Genomic DNA, 17,501 nt, shown 5'->3' on the forward strand with positions numbered 1-17,501 from the left:
GTAGACTCACTAAATCCTGCTTCCTCTGTTTCTGCACTAGGGTTCATCCAGCACTGAGTACTGTGGGAATGTGTAAAATCAGAGGGGTTTGGGAAAGCTGCAAAAGGCAGGCCTCAGAGACAGCAGAACTGTGATCAGAGCTGAGCAGCAGCCATGAGATTGGTCAGCAGAAAAACTATTTAAACTGTGGAAAAGCAAGAACAAATGGAACAATGGTCTGTGTATTAACACTTGCCTAGAATAACTCCCTAAGCTACAGAAAGTTTATCTAGCAAGATATTAGGAAGTTCTAGGCTTAATACTGGAGCTCTGTGCATTGTGTTTAAGTCTCACAAGCAGGTATTGTATTTGAAATAAGCAAGCATTGTTTAACCAAAGGTACCTGTGCTTACAGTGGTTGGATAGAGCTACTGTCAATGTGCTTTTGCTTTGTGTGATTGGGCAAAAAACTGATAAAGTGAGTTGTGACATTGAGTTCTCGGTCTGCTGCCTGGGATGTGAGCTGGTGGCATCTTCCCATTGCCGTAACCATGGAATGAGGCTGATGCTGGAAAATCAAACGGCTCAAGGCAGTTCCCAGCAGCCCTGCCCTGTTTGTGATTTGTGCACAGACCCCTGCCAGTGTCAAGTACTTGGCACAGAGCTATGGTGAGAGGCACTGTGAAACTCCTGATCTCCTGCCTTCCTGCTTCCTCCCCATTTCCCTGATCCCTGAAAGCGTTTAGCCATGACAGCACTTCTCTTCACTTTAGCCATGACAGCACTGCACTTCATGTCCTAACAAGTGTTGGTTGCACAGAGGTAGTGCTGAAACTGTTGATGGTGCTGTTATTAGATGACCCCTGACACCAACTAACTGAGAAACTGGACACCATGAATTTCCCATTTCTCCTGAAATCACTTTCTTTCAGAAACCGCTGCACAGTCTTCCACACAACGCATTACTTAAAGGCAGAGATGAGAATTCAGGGAGTGGGGTCTGACTTCCAGCTGAGGTAATTGTGCAAGGCTACTGCCAGGGAAGAAGCGAGGCAATCCTCACTGGATTGAAAGCTGCCTCACAGTGAGCAACCCCTGAACCTGGAGAGAACATCTGAGTGCTTGTTAGGCTGCTGAGAGTTGGGTCTGACAGCTGCTCCTTGTGTGCATAAAGACACAGAAAGCACACAGTCCTGAGGAAGGGAAAGTTGGATGTTAATTGGCTCCAAGTGACTTCTGGTGCCAGGAATGCTCAGTATGGGATGATGCTGGGGATGTAAATGGCAGGAGAGAATTAATTGCATATTGTGAGTGAGGAAGGACTATGGTGCTCAGAAATGAGTTTAGCTTGTTTTGTTGGTTTTCTGGTAATTTTTCTACTTTGGGTTAATTTTGTGGTAGTGATTACGCCTAAATATTTTTCTAAGTCTGAAATTAGTACTGTGGTTATCTGTTGAAAAAGTTCTTAGTCTCTTATCAGGTTGTTTTTGTATATATATATTTGTATATATTTATTTAAATTAAATAAATATAAGTAAAAAAATATGATACAGAAAATATATATCTATTATTATATTAGAAGGTATTCTCTCTAATATATATAATATCTATGAATAAAATAAATAAAAATATCCATATAAATATCATTAAATTTTGAAAAATAAATTTACTTCCTAAATTTTAAATCTGGTTCAAATAAAGGGGTGTCCTTGGTTTTTATTTGGTTAGAGGCAGGAGTTTTATTTTAAATAATATAAGTAATATAGAAATGTGGATCTTAAGATAGAAATATATAATAAATATATAAAGAGAAATTGCTAAAGTATGAATATAAATTTATATATAAATATATGTAAGTAATATGAAGAGTTGTAGTATAGAATATAAATAACATTATATGGGAATATAAATATAAAAATATGTAAATATAGTTTAAAAGAAAGGGAATGTTTTGGCTTTTATTTAAGTAGAGGCAGGGGTTTTATTTTGAATATTATAAGTGTTAGAGAAGTAAAAATCTTGACGCAGAAATATTTAATCAGTGCATAAAAATATGTATAAAAATATATAAGTAACTACTAGCATCAGATGTAATATAGAATATAAATTTATTTATAACTTGACATTGGTAAAGATAAATGTATAAGTAAGCAATAGACATTAATATACATTATAAATACAAATATGAATATAAAAATCAGACATAAGGATAAAACCTATTTAAATATTTTTTAAAAGAAAGGGTTGGGGTCTTTTTTATTATTTGTTTAGAGGCAGGGTTTTTATTTTAAATAATATTAATGTAGATATTATTGTTATATATTTCTAAATATTGAGATATAAAATCAAGATATAAATATATATATAAACACAAAATTTAAGTAAATATAAATAATAGGAAGAGATGTAATGGAGAATACAAATAAGAGTATACATTAGTATACATTTTAAATGTAAAAGTGAATATGAACCTGAAAAACAGAATTTTAAAAAATATTTAAATACAGTTGAGAAGACTGAGGTTCTTTTTGGCTTTAATGTGGGTAGAGGCAGGGGTTTTATTTTAAATAATGTAAGTGTTACAGATGTAAAAATCCTAACACAGAAAGATACAATAAATATATAAAGATATGAATAAAAGTATATAAAAATATAAGTAATAGGAACACATGTAACATAGAATATAAATTTATAAATAAATTGCTAAATATAAATACAAAATCGATCATACATCAGTAAACATTTTAAATATAAATTTGAAAAATGTTTTTTTAAAAAATTTAAATACAGTTGAGATGAAAGGGGGTTTTATTTGCCATGTATGGGGTAGAGGCAGGGGTTTTATTTTGAGTACTGTGAGTGTTACAGAAGTAAAAATCCTAACAGAAATATATACTTACTATGTAAAAATATGTATAAACATATAAAAATAAATTGAAGTTTTAGGGATATATGCAATATGGAATAGAAATGTATTCATAAAAACAAATGTATAAATGGACAGTGTACATCAATATACACTGTAAATAGAAATGTGAATATTAATATGAAAAAAATATTTTTTAAAATATTTAATTTTTTTTTTTTAAGAAATTGTTGAGGTTTTGTTTTGTTTTGTTCTATTAGATTAGAGGCAGAAGTTTTTTTTTCCCTCTTCCCGGTTGTTTTGGGGCATTTATTTCAGAGCAGTTTTCGGCGGGGGTCGCCCCTGTTGTTTTTTGCCGCCTTCGCTGCCCGCAGCCCCGAGGCGCGCTGCGCCCCCGGCTGGGGCGGGCGGCAGTGCTGCCGCCTTGTGGGCAGAGCGCGGTACTGCAGCCCTGCACCGAGAGGCCGCCACCTTGGGAGTGGCGCGTCGCGGGTGTCGCGGACTTTTAATTGACCTTCTCAACAGGGCGGCGAAAAGGGCGGGGAAGCGGAGGACCGGGGTGGGTGTCACTGGACTGCCTGCATGGAATACCGACCCCGGCGCGGCCCCGGTGGTATTTTCTGTGACGTTTCAAGTGTACCCGACACATGCTGTGGTCTCAGCGGCACCGCGGGCGGGCGTATTTCGGCGGGTTTGTGACAGGCATGTGGGTAAACGCCTCGCTGTGCCGGGGTCCTCTGACAGCTGCTTTCCCGCCCTGAGGGAGCCGAGCCGGGCCGAATTGTTCCGAAGAGCCGAGTGTGGGCGAAAACAGCCGAGTTTCCCCGAAGAGCCGAGTGTAGCCGACAACAGCCGAGTTTCACCGAAGAGCCGAGTGTGGCCGAAAATAGCCGAGTTTCACCGAAGAGCCGAGTGTGGCCGAACACAGCCGACTTGAGACGAAGAGCCGAGTGTGGCCGAACACAGCCGACTTGAGACGAAGAGCCGAGTGTAGCTGAACACAGCCGACTTGAGACGAAGAGCCGATGATAGCCGAGTGTAACCGATAGCCGACTGTAGCCGACATTGGCCGCATTTAGACAAAGAGCCGAATATGACCGACTTTAGCCCAACCGGGCCGAGTTCAGCCGAAGAGCCGGAAAAGCCGAATTTAGACGAAAAGCCGAACCGAAACGATTTTAGACCTAAGCCGAACCAAGCCTAATTTAGCCGAGTTTATTTAAACAGAACCGAACGATGCCGCATCGCTCTGCGCGCAGAGCGCCGGTGCAGACGGCAGGGGGCGGTGTATAAAGCGAGTATAAAATATCAACTGTATATAAGAAGGAATAAAAAGCTCTGTGTCATGTGCAGCAGTAGAAAATTTCAGGCTCCCAGGGAATAAATAGTTTTCTTTCAATCATTATAGTTTTGGGGTTTTTTTTACTCCCAGGTAGCCTGAAAGTTACTACTGCTGCTTTTTGATTCTAAAGCTAGGAAGGAAAACCAAGATTACAAATACAAGAAAAAGAAAGGGAAAGGGAAAGGGAAGGGGAAAAAAAGGAAAGGAAAGGAAAGAAAGCAGGAGAGCAGAAGGGAAGGGAAGGGAAAGGGGTGAAAAACAGCGTTAAAAAAAGAAAAAGAGTTGGAGGGGAAAAGAGAGGGCATTCGGGAGGAGCGGTCCTGCCTCAGGTCCTTCCCCGCCCTGGGGCGAAGGAGCCGTTTGATGCCCGGGAGGGACTGCAGCTCCCGGTGGCGGGGGACGGAGCCGTGGCTGTCAGCCCGAGACTCCAACTCCCGGCAGGCCCTGCTGCCGGCGCGGCGTGTGACGCAACGGCTATCGCGGCACATGAGTGGCTACCAGCCCGAGACTCCAACTCCCGGCAGGCCCTGCTGCCGGCGCGACGTGTGCCGCAACGGCCGACGCTGCCCGGCATTTTTCTCTAAATCGGCAGTAAATACAGCTGAGTAAAATTAGCTTGGTTTTCTTCCTTCTTTTTTAACTGAATTGTTTTTATTAAAAATCCTATTTGAATATGTAGAAAAAGTGGGGATGTCCTGTAATATATCTTAGCTTTTCTTGTTTATAGGGTGCTCAGAAAACATGCGTCCCTTAGAGTCCCTCAGAAAGGTTCTCAGTGCGATCTGTACCAAGGTATGTATTTACTAATAAGTGATCCCTTTAGATATTTGCCTGTGTACCTTTTCCTGTAATTCAGAGCTTGCGTTCTGTGGGTTTTATGATAAACCTGTAAAATATGTAAGAATGCTTTTGCAAGTCTGAATCGTTGAAGGCAGCAGTAAGTGGATTTAGAGCCTGTTCTTGACCAGACAACGGGAAAAAGTGTGACTTTGATGCTGAACTTGTTTTTTTCATTTTTCATTTGACTTGTCTGGAATGATTTAGGAATAGAGAGAGCTAGAAAAAGAGAGAAATAGAATTGGTTATTGAGCACTCCTCAAATGCTCACCACGATTCAGTGTAGAGCCGAAGTGAAGGGTGATGGAACAGAGCTCTGTGCTTTAGAAGGAAATAAATTTAAACCTGACCTCCGCACAGAGTCTCACTAACTTCTTTTGTTTTAAAATACAAAATATGATTAGGAAGTGTTGGAAGTTAGTGTTTTGGGAAAGAAACGGCAGTTCCACAGAACATTCCATTTAACAGAGGCTCTAGGAAGGATTCATGTTTTAACTGCTGTCACTGCAATCAGTTGGTGGTTCAGCCTTGAAATGTGCACTTGCCCTTCTATAAAGCACTGTTTTGTTTGCCTTTCAGTGCTATGAGTCTTGATAAATTGGAGAAGAGCCCAAGAGAAATTTTTCATCCCTTGATATAAAAGGTAGGAAGTGACTTTTTTTGGTTTGGTTCTTTTTCTTTATTATTTCCTGGAAATAAAAGTAATTAAGTATAGGTACTACTGGTTTGTTTCTTCCAGTAGCAGATGATAACAATAGCAGTAGTAATAGTAAAAATAATAATAGAAATAATAATAATAGCAATGTAATACTACCTAAACTGTCTTTATCCATTGAACTGGCCATTTCAAATCAAAACTTCTAAACACAAATCAAACCATCATCCTTGTAGAATCTTTCACAGCAGTGGGCTATAGATCCTGGTTTTGTTGACAGGATTTATTGGTTCTGGAAGAGCAAGAGGGAAGTACAAGCCTAACTACTTCTAGCTCACAGACCCATCCAGTGAATACTGCTTTGTGTTTTGGTGGGCTTGTGATGACTTTGAAATCAATTGCTCATTCCAGTAAAAAAAATTAATGTTTTTTTGAACCTGACAGCAGAAATAACTTTAGGCACCAACTTAATAATAACAGATCACCAATTTAAGTTCATAATTTTATGCTGTACTATCAAAGTTTAAAGGTAAATTTTTACTTATTAGGAGATGGTATAAAGTGTATGTTCCAATGTGTTGGATGTATGCAAAGGTACATACGTACCCGAAAGTCCTTAGAGGAAACAAATTTTTACGTCTGCTGTTTGATTGTTTATCATACAATATTTGGTTTTATTTCCCAGGGATCGGTGAATTTTAACTTTGGAGTCCTCTGTGCTAAGGATGCTCAGCCTACAGATGATGAAATGTTCAGTAATGGTGAGTTTTTCACCTTCTCTTTAATTGCTATGCTGATCTGAATAAGAAAAAAACAAAAGCAAGAGAAAAAAAAAGGATGGTTTATTATTTTTTACGCTGTTATGTTTGTTTCCTCAGTATTTGCTGCAGCTCTGCGAACCCAAGCTTTGGGTTCCTTCTGTCCCACTGAGAGTTGCCCAGTTTGGTTGCATCTGGTGAAATTCACCCTGAGACCCTTACAGAACTAGCTCAAACTACGTGAGAGCCATTTGCAGTTCTCTCCAGACACCTGGAGAATGGGTGATGTTTCTGAGGGTCTGGCAAGTATACTTCTATCAAAACTCAGTCTGTGAAATTTCTGGGGAAAACCCTTCTGTGTCCTGAAGGGTTCAAACTCTGGTGAGGATCCAGTTATCAGGTGCTCACCTGGATGGTTCCAGCTCTTAAAGTGAACACTTGTACTCTTACCCTGTAGTTTACATCTATTGTATTTTTGTTATTTTGCAAGATTTTACGGCTTTGCAAAATATTGTGCATTTCACTCTTTGGAACCTCTCAGATCGTTCTTTGGTGCAGCACCGCCTCATGGGACACTTGGCTGCCGTCCTGAAGGGGTTGGTCGCTAGAATTGTAAATCCTGGAGAGTTTGTAAGTCTTCTGTCCCCAGGGAGGTACCATGCTTTGTTTACTTTTGTTCTGTTTGTTAGGCGCTGCTTCTCATTGGAAGTATGAATTTCAAACTACCCTGTTCTTATTTTAACTGTTTTCCTGGTTCTCTCCCTATGGCAGGGAAAGACTCTCGTATCCTTGTCGTCGGGCTCGGTGCTGTCCAAGAAGATGCAGAGACTAAAAAAATCATAAGAAGCAAAATATGACTGCAGGGAAAACAAGCTGGAGAGAACAAAAGGTGATATTGTTATCCTTACCTTGTATTAGAAACATCCGCTGTGCTTTGATGCTGGCAGCTGCCAGGGGCTTGTTAGCTCTTTGTAGGCAGGTGTAGGTGTTCACTTGTAGGTTTTTTCTCTGGACAAGTCAATTCAAACTTTGCTAAGCTTATATTTGCAAATTACTCTCTAGCACAGTCCAGCATGACATTTTTGAATGTTGTAAAAATACCATGTTACTTGGAAATTGCTAATGATGAGAAGCTTTAGGGAAAAATAAGATGTCAGGGTTGGGAGATGTGAGAAGAATTTTGAGGGGATGTTAGACTGAAATAAAGCACACTTGAAGCTGGACTGGCACGCTGGCAGATCCCCTATTAAACAGTAGTGCTGAGATTAGCCTGGGGGTTGCCCATTGTTTCTGTAGAAATAAATGTTTTCTGGTCTTCAGAGGTAAGCTGCTTTGAAAAGCTGGAAGGCACAGCATAGTGACAATCCGTGTGCTTCGCATTAAAAATAGATTTCAGAAGGGTCCTAGGCTTTTGTCTTTTCCTAGAAGTCGATGTAATCCTATTGAGGAGTTTTTAATTCTGTGCTGCCATGTCATCGATCAGGGCCCTGTCGTACTAATCATCATACAGATGCAAAACAAAAAATCAGACCCTGTCCCGACCACTTAGAGCCCAGAACACGATTTCCTCAGGCTGCCATTTGTGTGCCATCGGTACTCACCATGGAAGCGAGCTGGGGATTGTTGCACCCGTTGGGAACAAACCGCTTCTCGTCACACAGAAATGGAATTGGGACGACGCCTCAGCCAGCCCCTCTCTCCTGAATCTGCAGCAGAGCAGTTCCAGTCCATGCGGGCAATCCAGTTCCTGATGATCTGAGCGCACGGAGCAGCGCTCAGCTGCTGTGGGGGGCTCAGGGAGGGCAGAGTGTGCATTGTCATCTTCCTGAACCTACAGACGCGAATCAAAGTGAGAAGCCACAGGGTGGAAATCAGTCGCATATATGCTAAATAAAACTTGCAGGTTTTTTTTAAGAATTGTTTTTGCTTGTTCTTTGTTGTGCTTCTGTGCTTAGAAAACCTCCCTTTACAATCAGTTCAATTCATCAATTGAACCTTTGTGTGCAGACTCTCACTGAGCAGAATTTGTTGCAGACTCAGTGCACGCTGTGCAGGCCTCCCGGGAGTGTGAGGAGCTCATGTGTGCTACTTTTTGCTTTAGGACGCTCTGAGGTATTTATTCCTTTTGGGATACATGATGAGAATTCCCAAGAGAGGTAGTTATAAGGTATGACATCGGGAAAAAGCCTGTGTGGTTGGAATGTTGTTGCTGTCAAAAGTTAATTTTTTCTTAGCCAGTAGTTAGCTTTTTGCTTTATTTTTGTGGTATCAATATTTTATTGTTTAAAAAATTCCTTCAAAATAACTTCAGTGGTCGCCCACCAGTACCTTGTTCAGATTTGCCTATTTGCTTGTAGCTGAAATGTTCACATCTTGTTTATCATTCTATTTAAGAAACTGCTGCCCAGCCAACTAATAACTGAATATCCATCTGTCTAGGACACGGGGAGAGGATTTAGGTAATGTCTTTATTTCCAGAAAAAAGTTCCAGTGTAGTTTCTAAATAGAGGAGAAGGGGGTGAAGACTCGGGGCTCTGATGCCGTTGGGGCACCCCAAGGTCCCCAGGAGAGGGGGCCCCACTGCGGTGCAGGAGCAGGTGTGTTCTCATGTAATATTGAACAAATTATAAATATAAATATGAAAATTATAAACATGAAAATATTTTTAAAATACTTAAATAAAGCGGGTTTTCTTTATTGGTCAATAGGCAGTGTTTTGATTGTAAAAATTATAAATGCAAATAATATAAAGGTAGAAATCTAAGTTTAGAAATATATAATAAATACATACAGATAAATATAAAAATTTAAAATATCAGAAAAAATTAGTTGTAGCAGTAGATATTATACATAATTTAAATAATAATTTAAATCTATTTTAAACTTTTATATATATAATATATCATTATTAATGTAATACATCCAAAGAAACGATAAATTAAAATATGAATGTATAATTATACAAAGTATAAATAAAAAATATTTCAGTATCCTTTAAAAGAAGGGGTTTTTTATTTATTGGTTAGAGACGGGGTTTTTATTTGGAATAATGGAAGTATTATAGAAGTATAAAATTAAATATAGAAATATACAGTCAATATAGAAAGATATTTGTAAAAACACGAGCGAACGACGCCTCCTTCGGCCGAACCAAGGCGAGACCGGCGGAACCTGACGGCCTCGAGCGAACCGAGGCCAGGCTTGCGAGGCTGCCTGAACGGAGCCGAGCTCAGCCGAACCGAGCCCGCTGCTCTCGTGCGCGCTAATTAGCGCGAGTGCGGTCACAGCCCAATGAGCTCCTGTGCCACCCCGCGCTCCCGGTCGTGTCCGTGCGATGGCCGGGCCGCCCGCGGGACGCGGCAGGAGGAGAGCCCCGAGCCGGGCGAGTTTAACGTGAGGCGGCGCCGCTTGCCCGCCCTCAGGGAGCCGAGCCGAGGCGAGCTCAGTCGAACGCGGAGAGAGCGGCTCCGAGTTCGGCCGAAGCGAGCCGAGCCGCGCCGAGCGCACAGAGCGGCTCCGAGTTCGGCCGAAGCGAGCCGAGCCGCGCCGAGCGCAGAGAGCGGCTCCGAGTTCGGCCGAAGAGAGCCGGGCCGAGCGCAGAGAGCGGCTCCGAGTTCGGCCGAAGCGAGCCGAGCCGCGCCGAGCGCAGAGAGCGGCTCCGAGTTCGGCCGAAGCGAGCCGAGCCGCGCCGGGCGCACTGATCGGCTCCGAGTTCGGCCGAAGCGAGCCGAGGCGCGCCGAGCGCAGAGAGCGGCTCCGAGTTCGGCCGAAGAGAGCCGGGCCGAGCGCAGTGAGCGGCTCCGAGTTCGGCCGAAGCGAGCCGAGCCGCGCCGAGCGCAGAGAGCGGCTCCGAGTTCGGCCGAAGCGAGCCGCGCCGAGGCGCGCCGAGCGCACTGATCGGCTCCGAGTTCGGCCGAAGCGAGCCGAGCCGCGCCGGGCGCAGTGAGCGGCTCCGAGTTCGGCCGAAGCGAGCCGAGGCGCGCCGGGCGCACTGATCGGCTCCGAGTTCGGCCGAAGCGAGCCGAGCCGCGCCGGGCGCAGTGAGCGGCTCCGAGTTCGGCCGAAGCGAGCCGAGGCGCGCCGGGCGCACTGATCGGCTCCGAGTTCGGCCGAAGCGAGCCGAACCGCGCCGGGCGCAGAGAGCGGCTCCGAGTTCGGCCGAAGCGAGCCGAGCCGCGCCGAGCGCAGAGACCGGCTCCGAGTTCGGCCGAAGCGAGCCGAGCCGCGCCGAGCGCAGAGAGCGGCTCCGAGTTCGGCCGAAGCGAGCCGAGCCGCGCCGGGCGCAGTGAGCGGCTCCGAGTTCGGCCGAAGCGAGCCGAGGCGCGCCGGGCGCACTGATCGGCTCCGAGTTCGGCCGAAGCGAGCCGAACCGCGCCGGGCGCAGAGAGCGGCTCCGAGTTCGGCCGAAGCGAGCCGAGGCGCGCCGGGCGCACTGATCGGCTCCGAGTTCGGCCGAAGCGAGCCGAACCGCGCCGGGCGCAGAGAGCGGCTCCGAGTTCGGCCGAAGCGAGCCGGGCCGTGCCGAAGGGTCGAGTCCAGCCGAATGCAGATGACAATGGCCGAGTTTAGCCGATTACAGCCGCATTTAGCCGAGCAGCTGTGAGCCTTGCACGCTTGAGGTGAGCGTGCATCGTTGCCGGCCTGGGATTGAGTGAAATGCACTAAGGAAACCAGCTCTGGGGAGGGAGGCAGGGAAATCCGCTCTTAACGTTTACCAATTCGTCCGTCAAACTCATCACGGCAGGACAGAGTGAAGACTGAAAGTGTAAGAAGATGTGGAGGGAAACAGAGAATCTGGCAGGAGCATCGAACGCACAAGTGCACGAATTTTGCTTTTTGCTTGGATGTAAACTCAGAAGTTGTAAGGAATTTGGGAAGGAGAAGGGACGTTTCAGAAGGAGAAGAAGTTGTTGTTGGAGTCCTGGCAAAAGCTTTAAAAAAAAAAAAAAAGTGGTTTCTTTTTTCTTCACTATTATATTCTTTGGTGGTATATGGTGTGCTGTTTTATTTCTTGGTGTTATTAGCTCTGTGTAAATTGTTTTTTGAGTCAAGCTAACTTTGCATGGGTTGTTTTGTATTTGAAGTAGGATCAATTTCAAGAGGTTTCTTTCACAGACTTCTGATAGGTATTACTGGGATTTTGGTTTTGTTTACTGTATGCATAAACATAGAGATTTGGTAGGGCCAGCTGGGCTGCTGGAGTTTTGGGTGTGAATTTATTAGATGGCTTTTGTTAAACACAGAATAATTATGTAAGGTAACAGCAAATTACCCAATTACCCAATTGATCTAGCTATGTAACCTTACCACAAAGTTTTATATCTTGCCAGTTTTCTGTTCTTCTGCTCCAAGTAGTTGTTGCAAAAAAAGAAAGCACTGTTACTTTTCTGAAAAGTTTTCTTCTATAACAAGCCCTTTACTGCCCTTGAATGTGAGTCAGAGGAGCCAAACAGCTGCAGCTGCTCTGAGGGGTTGGTGGGATTTGCCCCCTCCCTTTTCCTGGGTGCCATGGGAACGAGAGGCGGGCACAATCAGGGGTATATTAACCCCAGCCGTGGCTGAGGGGCTTCATTCCCTCTCTGGGATGTGCTGGGTTAAGAGCTCTCCTCATTTCAGTGAAGAGGCTTTTTCAGCCCGTCTCAGCATCTTTTCAGCAGGTGTTTCTGGGCATCTAAAGCACAGAGGCTTGGAAGATTCTGTGAAGAAAACAGCATGGAATACAGGGAGTACTTAGGTTTGTGATTTTGGGTTTGGTGTTTAGGAGTGGTAAGGTGCTTTTGTAATTTTTAGTTTTGCTCTGGTTGTTTTTTTGGTTGGATTTCTTTTGGTGGAATTTTTGGTTTTTTTTGGTTTTCATTTTGGGGTTTTTAGTTGGTTTTTGTGGGGGTTTTGGATTTTTTGATGTTTTCTGTGTTTTTTTTTTTTTCTGTGGGGAGTTAGGTGTTTTGGGATTTATTGTTTGTGTGGGTTTTGTTTGTTTGGTTTTTTTTCTTTGTTTGTTTTTGGGATTGGTTTTGTTGGGTTTTTTTTTGTTTTGTTTTGTTTTTTTTTTTAATTGAGGAGTGCAACTCCCTGAAATTCCAAGCTGTGTCAAGCACAACATTTTATTCAGCAGATTGATCATGTCACAAGAGGGATCCGCCCAAGGTCCAAGATGATGTTTGAGATTGAGGCTTCAGGTGAGTTGAGGATTGTGATTGGGAGAGGGAGGGTGAGCAGTTAGGAGTTCTTGGGAGGGGGTTTGCAGGCAGCAGGGTGAGAAAGGGTCTTTATTTGTTTATTTGAGGCCTCCCCCACACAAGGCTTCTCAGAAGCCTAGCAGAGGCATTGCCATGTCTTAGAGCACACAAGGTGATCCACTGCACTCAGGGGAATGCCATTTAACTTTGCCTTTCTCTAAGCCAGGTGCCACTCCTAATGAAGGCCTTGGAATCAGGATGAAGCTGGAGCCTGAAGGAGCCAGGCACACTCAGGAGAGGGCAAGTAGCTGCCTTGGTGGGATTTGGCCCACATAACTCTGGACTCATACTTTGGTTTTGGTTTTCTTTAATGTAGCTCACCGAGAGGCTCACAGGCCATCACGAGGCCCTCCGAGGCAGACTCATTTCAGGTGCAACGTGGATTCCCATCACCGATCATCCAAAAGATAAGTCGAGGGCCTTGGCCTGGAGATGACAGAATAGCGGGTTGGGAGTTCTTGGGGCAGATTTAAAAATTGGCAGCTGGAAAAGCAATCTTCTCCAAGGGCCTCTTAGGACAGCTAAAGGGAGAGGCTCTACTTTTGATGGCAGCTTTGAGGCGGGCAGTGCAGAACAGCTCCGGTCTGTGTTGTGTTGTCCAGTGTTCTGTGTTCCCTAGTGTGTCTTTGGGGTCCCTTTTGCCTTCTCCCCTCGAGACCCTCACCACAAGCATGATGTGTCGTGTTTCATGTCCCCCCTGTTTGCCACGTTCTGTGTCACGGGTGTGTGCACACATTTGTGCCGGAGCTGTTCTGCCCTGCCGCATGGCCTGCTGCAGTAGGAGAAACCGTGGGGCGTTGGAATTTGTGATGCTGGCTGTACTCGGGCTCTAGATGCTATTCCTAGATTGACATAAGATGTTTGCACCTTTTGAGTTATCCTGGTGATGTTTGGCATATGTTGTAACTTTCTTTCAGGTGCAGACGCATTCCATGTGTGGCAGGGGGTCAGAGTTAGGAGGTGTCGGGCCTTCTTAGGAGTGCGGTGAGTAGCTGAGTGGTGGGGTTTTGGCCGATGCGGTGCCAAGATCAGGGACTGATGTTTGGTTCTCTTTAATACAGCTGTCTGAGAGACACCAGCCTGGTGCCAGCAGGACCTTCCCAGCTGACGAGGTGGCCTTTCTTTGCACCTGACAGGGACCAGCATTCCCAGATGTCTGAGAGATAAGTAGAGGGCTGTGACCCACAGAGGGGATGAAAGCAGGGTGCTGGTTTGGGAATTCCTGGGAGGGGGTTTTGAGTCCAATTTTGGGGGGGGGGGTGTGGTGTGTTCATGAAGTGGCCCCTTAGGCCCCGTAAAAGCCACGTCTCACTTTTGATTGCAGTGCTGAGGTGTGCAGCAGGGCAGAGCAGTCCCGGTGTGTCTCGTGTCACTTCTCTATTGTGCATTATCTGTTGTTTGTGTATGCCATATCTGTCACTTAGGGGGGCCTGTGAGAAACCCTGGCATCATTGTTAGCCTCTGTGATCTCTGCACTCCTTGGCCTGGCGCCCAGGCCACAGAACTTTTGACTAGGGAGCTCAGACAAGCATCAGACTCTCTTCTCTCTTTGGAAGCATCCAGTCAGACGTCTTTTCAGGTCTTGTTCTGAGCTGTATGGACAGCTGTGCCCCACCTGGATCCATTATGGTGGATTAGGACTTGTAATATTACGAGGTTAGGTAGAGGATTTTGACTGTAGGATTCCTAGGCATCCGTCTTTGCTGTTCTTGGAATAAATCATTCAGTAATCATCTTCTTCCTCCAGGGTTCTCTGAGCCTCATCAGCTCACCATCGGTCTCAGCTGTAGTGGACAGGGCCGGGCGTTCGGAAGGTCTCGCGATGTTACGGAAAGCAGCAGAGCTCCTCTCCCCCTAATGCCTAGTGATAAGGGATCACCCAAGAATGTAGTCCCCCCTAACATTAGTAACTTTCTACTCCTTACTAACCAATTACAGTAAAGTAAGACCCCCTGACGTAGGGAAAAAACTTTCCCAGTATAAAACCCGATGAGGCGGGACAATAAAGGTCTTGAACCGTCCACCATACTGGTGTCTGCGTGTGTTCTTGGCCCGAGTGACCCTGGAGAGTTTGGGTCGCCGTGCCGTTTCCTCAGAACCAGGTCACCTCGCCTTGCATCAGAAGGCGACACTCAGCTCACTCATCTCCTTTTGCATTCTCTCAGTCCTTGCAGCCGTTTTCCTTGCCAAGAGATTTCTGTTCCTGTTGTGTCCCCGTTGTCTGTCCTGTCTGTCCTGTGTCACGGGTGTCTGCACACATTTGTGCCGGAGCTGCTCTGCCCTGCTGCACAGCCTGGTGCGATAGGAGAAGTCCCAGGGACTTGGAGTTTGTAATGTGGGATGTAGTTGGACTCTAGATGGGATTTGTAGATGGGCACATCATATCTGGAGCTCATCAGTTATCCTGCCACAGTGTGACTCTTGTCCTAACTTTTTTTTCAAATTCAGATGGATTAAATGTGTGCCAGAGGGCCCCATGCCAGGTGTGGGGATTCTCCTGAGTAGGTGAGGCCCCATTTGCCTCTGCAGCAGACTCTGTTACACCTCTCAACTGACTCTGTTACACTGCTGTTCTTTGTCTTTCTTTTAGGAAGTAAATCTGGATGCCAGCAGTCAACGTGAGCAGCGGAGAGAAGTGGTTGTTATTGCTCAGCTCTCAAGCACAACAATTTCGCAGCAGATTCATCGTGTCACAAGAGGGATCTGCCCAGTGTCAAGGATGATGTTTGAGATTGAGGCTTCAGGTGAGTTGAGGATGGTTACTGGGAGAGGGAGGGTGAGCAGGCATCCAGTTAGGAGTTCTTGAGAGGGGGTTTGCAGGCAGCAGGGTGGGAAAGGGTCTTTATTTGTTTATTTGAGAGCCCCTCCCAAGGTGTCTCAGAAGCCTAGCAGAGGCATTGCCATGTCTTAGAGCATACAAGGTGATCCACTGCACTCAGAGGAATGCCATTTAACTTTGTCTTTCTGTAACCCAGGTGCCACTCCTAATAAAGGCCACAGCCTTGGAATCAGGATGAAGCTGGAGCCTGAAGGAGCCAGGCACACTCAGGAGAGGGCAAGTAGCTGCCTTGGTGGGATCTGGCCCACATAACTCTGGACTCACTCTTTGATTTTGGTTTTCTTTATTGCAGCTGACCGAGAGGCTCACAGGCCATCACAGAGCCCTCCAAGGCAGACTCATTTCAGGTGCAGCGTGGATTCCCCTCACCGATCATCCAAAAGATAAGTCGGGGGCCACGGCCTGGAGATGGTGGAGTAGCAGATTGGGAGTTCTTGGGACAGATTCAAAAATGAGCAGAGGGGAAAGCAATCTTCTCCAAAGGCCTTTTAGGACAGCTAAAGGGAGAGGCTCTACTTTTGATGGCAGCTTTCAGGCGGGCAGTGCAGAACAGCTCCGGTCTGTATCCTGTTGTCCGGTTTGCCGTGCTCCCTGGTGTGTCTTTGGGGTCCCTTTTGCCTTTTCCCCTCGAGGCCCTCACCACAAGCATGATGTGTCGTGTTTCATGTCCCCCCTGTTTGTCACTTTCTGTGTCACGGGTGTGTGCACACATTTTTTGCCGGAGCTGTTCTGCCCTGCCGCATGGCCTCCTGCAGTAGGACGAACCATAGGGAGGGGGAATTTGTAATGTGGGCTGTACTTGGGCTCTAGATGTTGTTCCTAGATTGACATAAGATGTTTGCAGCTTGTGAGTTATCCTGGTGATGTTTGACATGTGTTCTAACTTTCTTTCAGGTGCAGATGCATTCCACGTGTGGCAGAGGGTCAGGGTTAGGAGGTGCCGGGCCTTCTTAGGAGCGCAGTGAGTAGCAGAGCGGTGGGGTTTTGGCCAATGCGGTGCCAAGATCAGGCCCTGATGTTTGGTTCTCTTTAATCTAGCTGTCTGAGAGACACCGGCCCGGTGCCAGCAGGACCTTCCCAGCTGATGAGGTGGCCTTTCTTTGCACCTGACAGGGACCAGCATCCCCAGATGTCTGAGAGATAAGTAGAGGGCTGTGACCCACAGTGGGGATGAAAGCATGGTGCTGGTTTGGGAATTACTGGGAGGGGTTTTTGAGTCCAGTTTGGAGCGGGGGGTGTTGATTAAATGGCTCGTTAGGCCCCATGAAAGCCAAGTCTCACTTTTGATCACAGTGCTGAGGTGTGCAGGGCAGAGCAGTCCCTGTGTGCATCGTGTCACTTGTCTGTTGTGCCTTGTGTGTTGTTTGTGTATCTCCTGTCTTCTACCTTAGGCCTTTGAGGGCCCTGTCAGTACCCCTGGCATCATTGTTAGCATCTGTGATCTCTGCATTCCCTGGTCTGGCACCCGGGCCACAGAGCTTTTGACTCGCGAGCTCAGACAGGCATCAGACTCTCTTCTCTCTTTGGAAGCATCCAGTCAGACGTCTTTTCAGGTCTTGTTCTGAGCTGTATGGACAGCTGTGCCCCACCTGGATCCATTATGGTGGATTAGGACTTGTAATATTACGAGGTTAGGTAGAGGATTTTGACTGTAGGATTCCTAGGCATCCGTCTTTGCTGTTCTTGGAATTAATCATTCAGTTATCATCTTCTTCCTTCAGAGTTCTCTGAGCCTCATCAGCTCACCGTCGGTCTCAGCTCGGTCATCTCCTTTTGCATTCTCTCAGTCCTTGCAGCCATTTTCCTTGCCAAGAGATTTCTGTCTGTGTCTTGTGCCCATTGTTTGTCACGTCCTGTCCTGTGTCACAGGTGTCTGCACACATTTGGGATGGGGCTGCTCTGCCGTGCTGCACAGCCTGGTGCGATAGGAGAAGTCTTGGAGACTTGGTGTTTGTAATGTGGGGTGTAGTTGGACACTAGATGGGA

The 17,501-nt window shown here is 45.8% G+C and overlaps 1 long non-coding RNA gene across 1 annotated transcript; it reads left to right on the forward strand.

Moving 5' to 3' along the window:
* Positions 1-4,914: 4,914 nt before the first annotated feature.
* Positions 4,915-8,334, forward strand: LOC132072475 (uncharacterized). Its single transcript, XR_009418324.1, has 5 exons — positions 4,915-4,979; positions 5,604-5,667; positions 6,365-6,440; positions 7,209-7,326; positions 7,921-8,334. It is a non-coding gene; the product is annotated as an uncharacterized LOC132072475 (long non-coding RNA).
* Positions 8,335-17,501: the final 9,167 nt, after the last annotated feature.

The sequence above is a fragment of the Ammospiza nelsoni genome, chromosome 4, assembly GCF_027579445.1.
Source record: "Ammospiza nelsoni isolate bAmmNel1 chromosome 4, bAmmNel1.pri, whole genome shotgun sequence".
Classification (NCBI taxonomy): Eukaryota; Metazoa; Chordata; class Aves; order Passeriformes; family Passerellidae; genus Ammospiza; species Ammospiza nelsoni.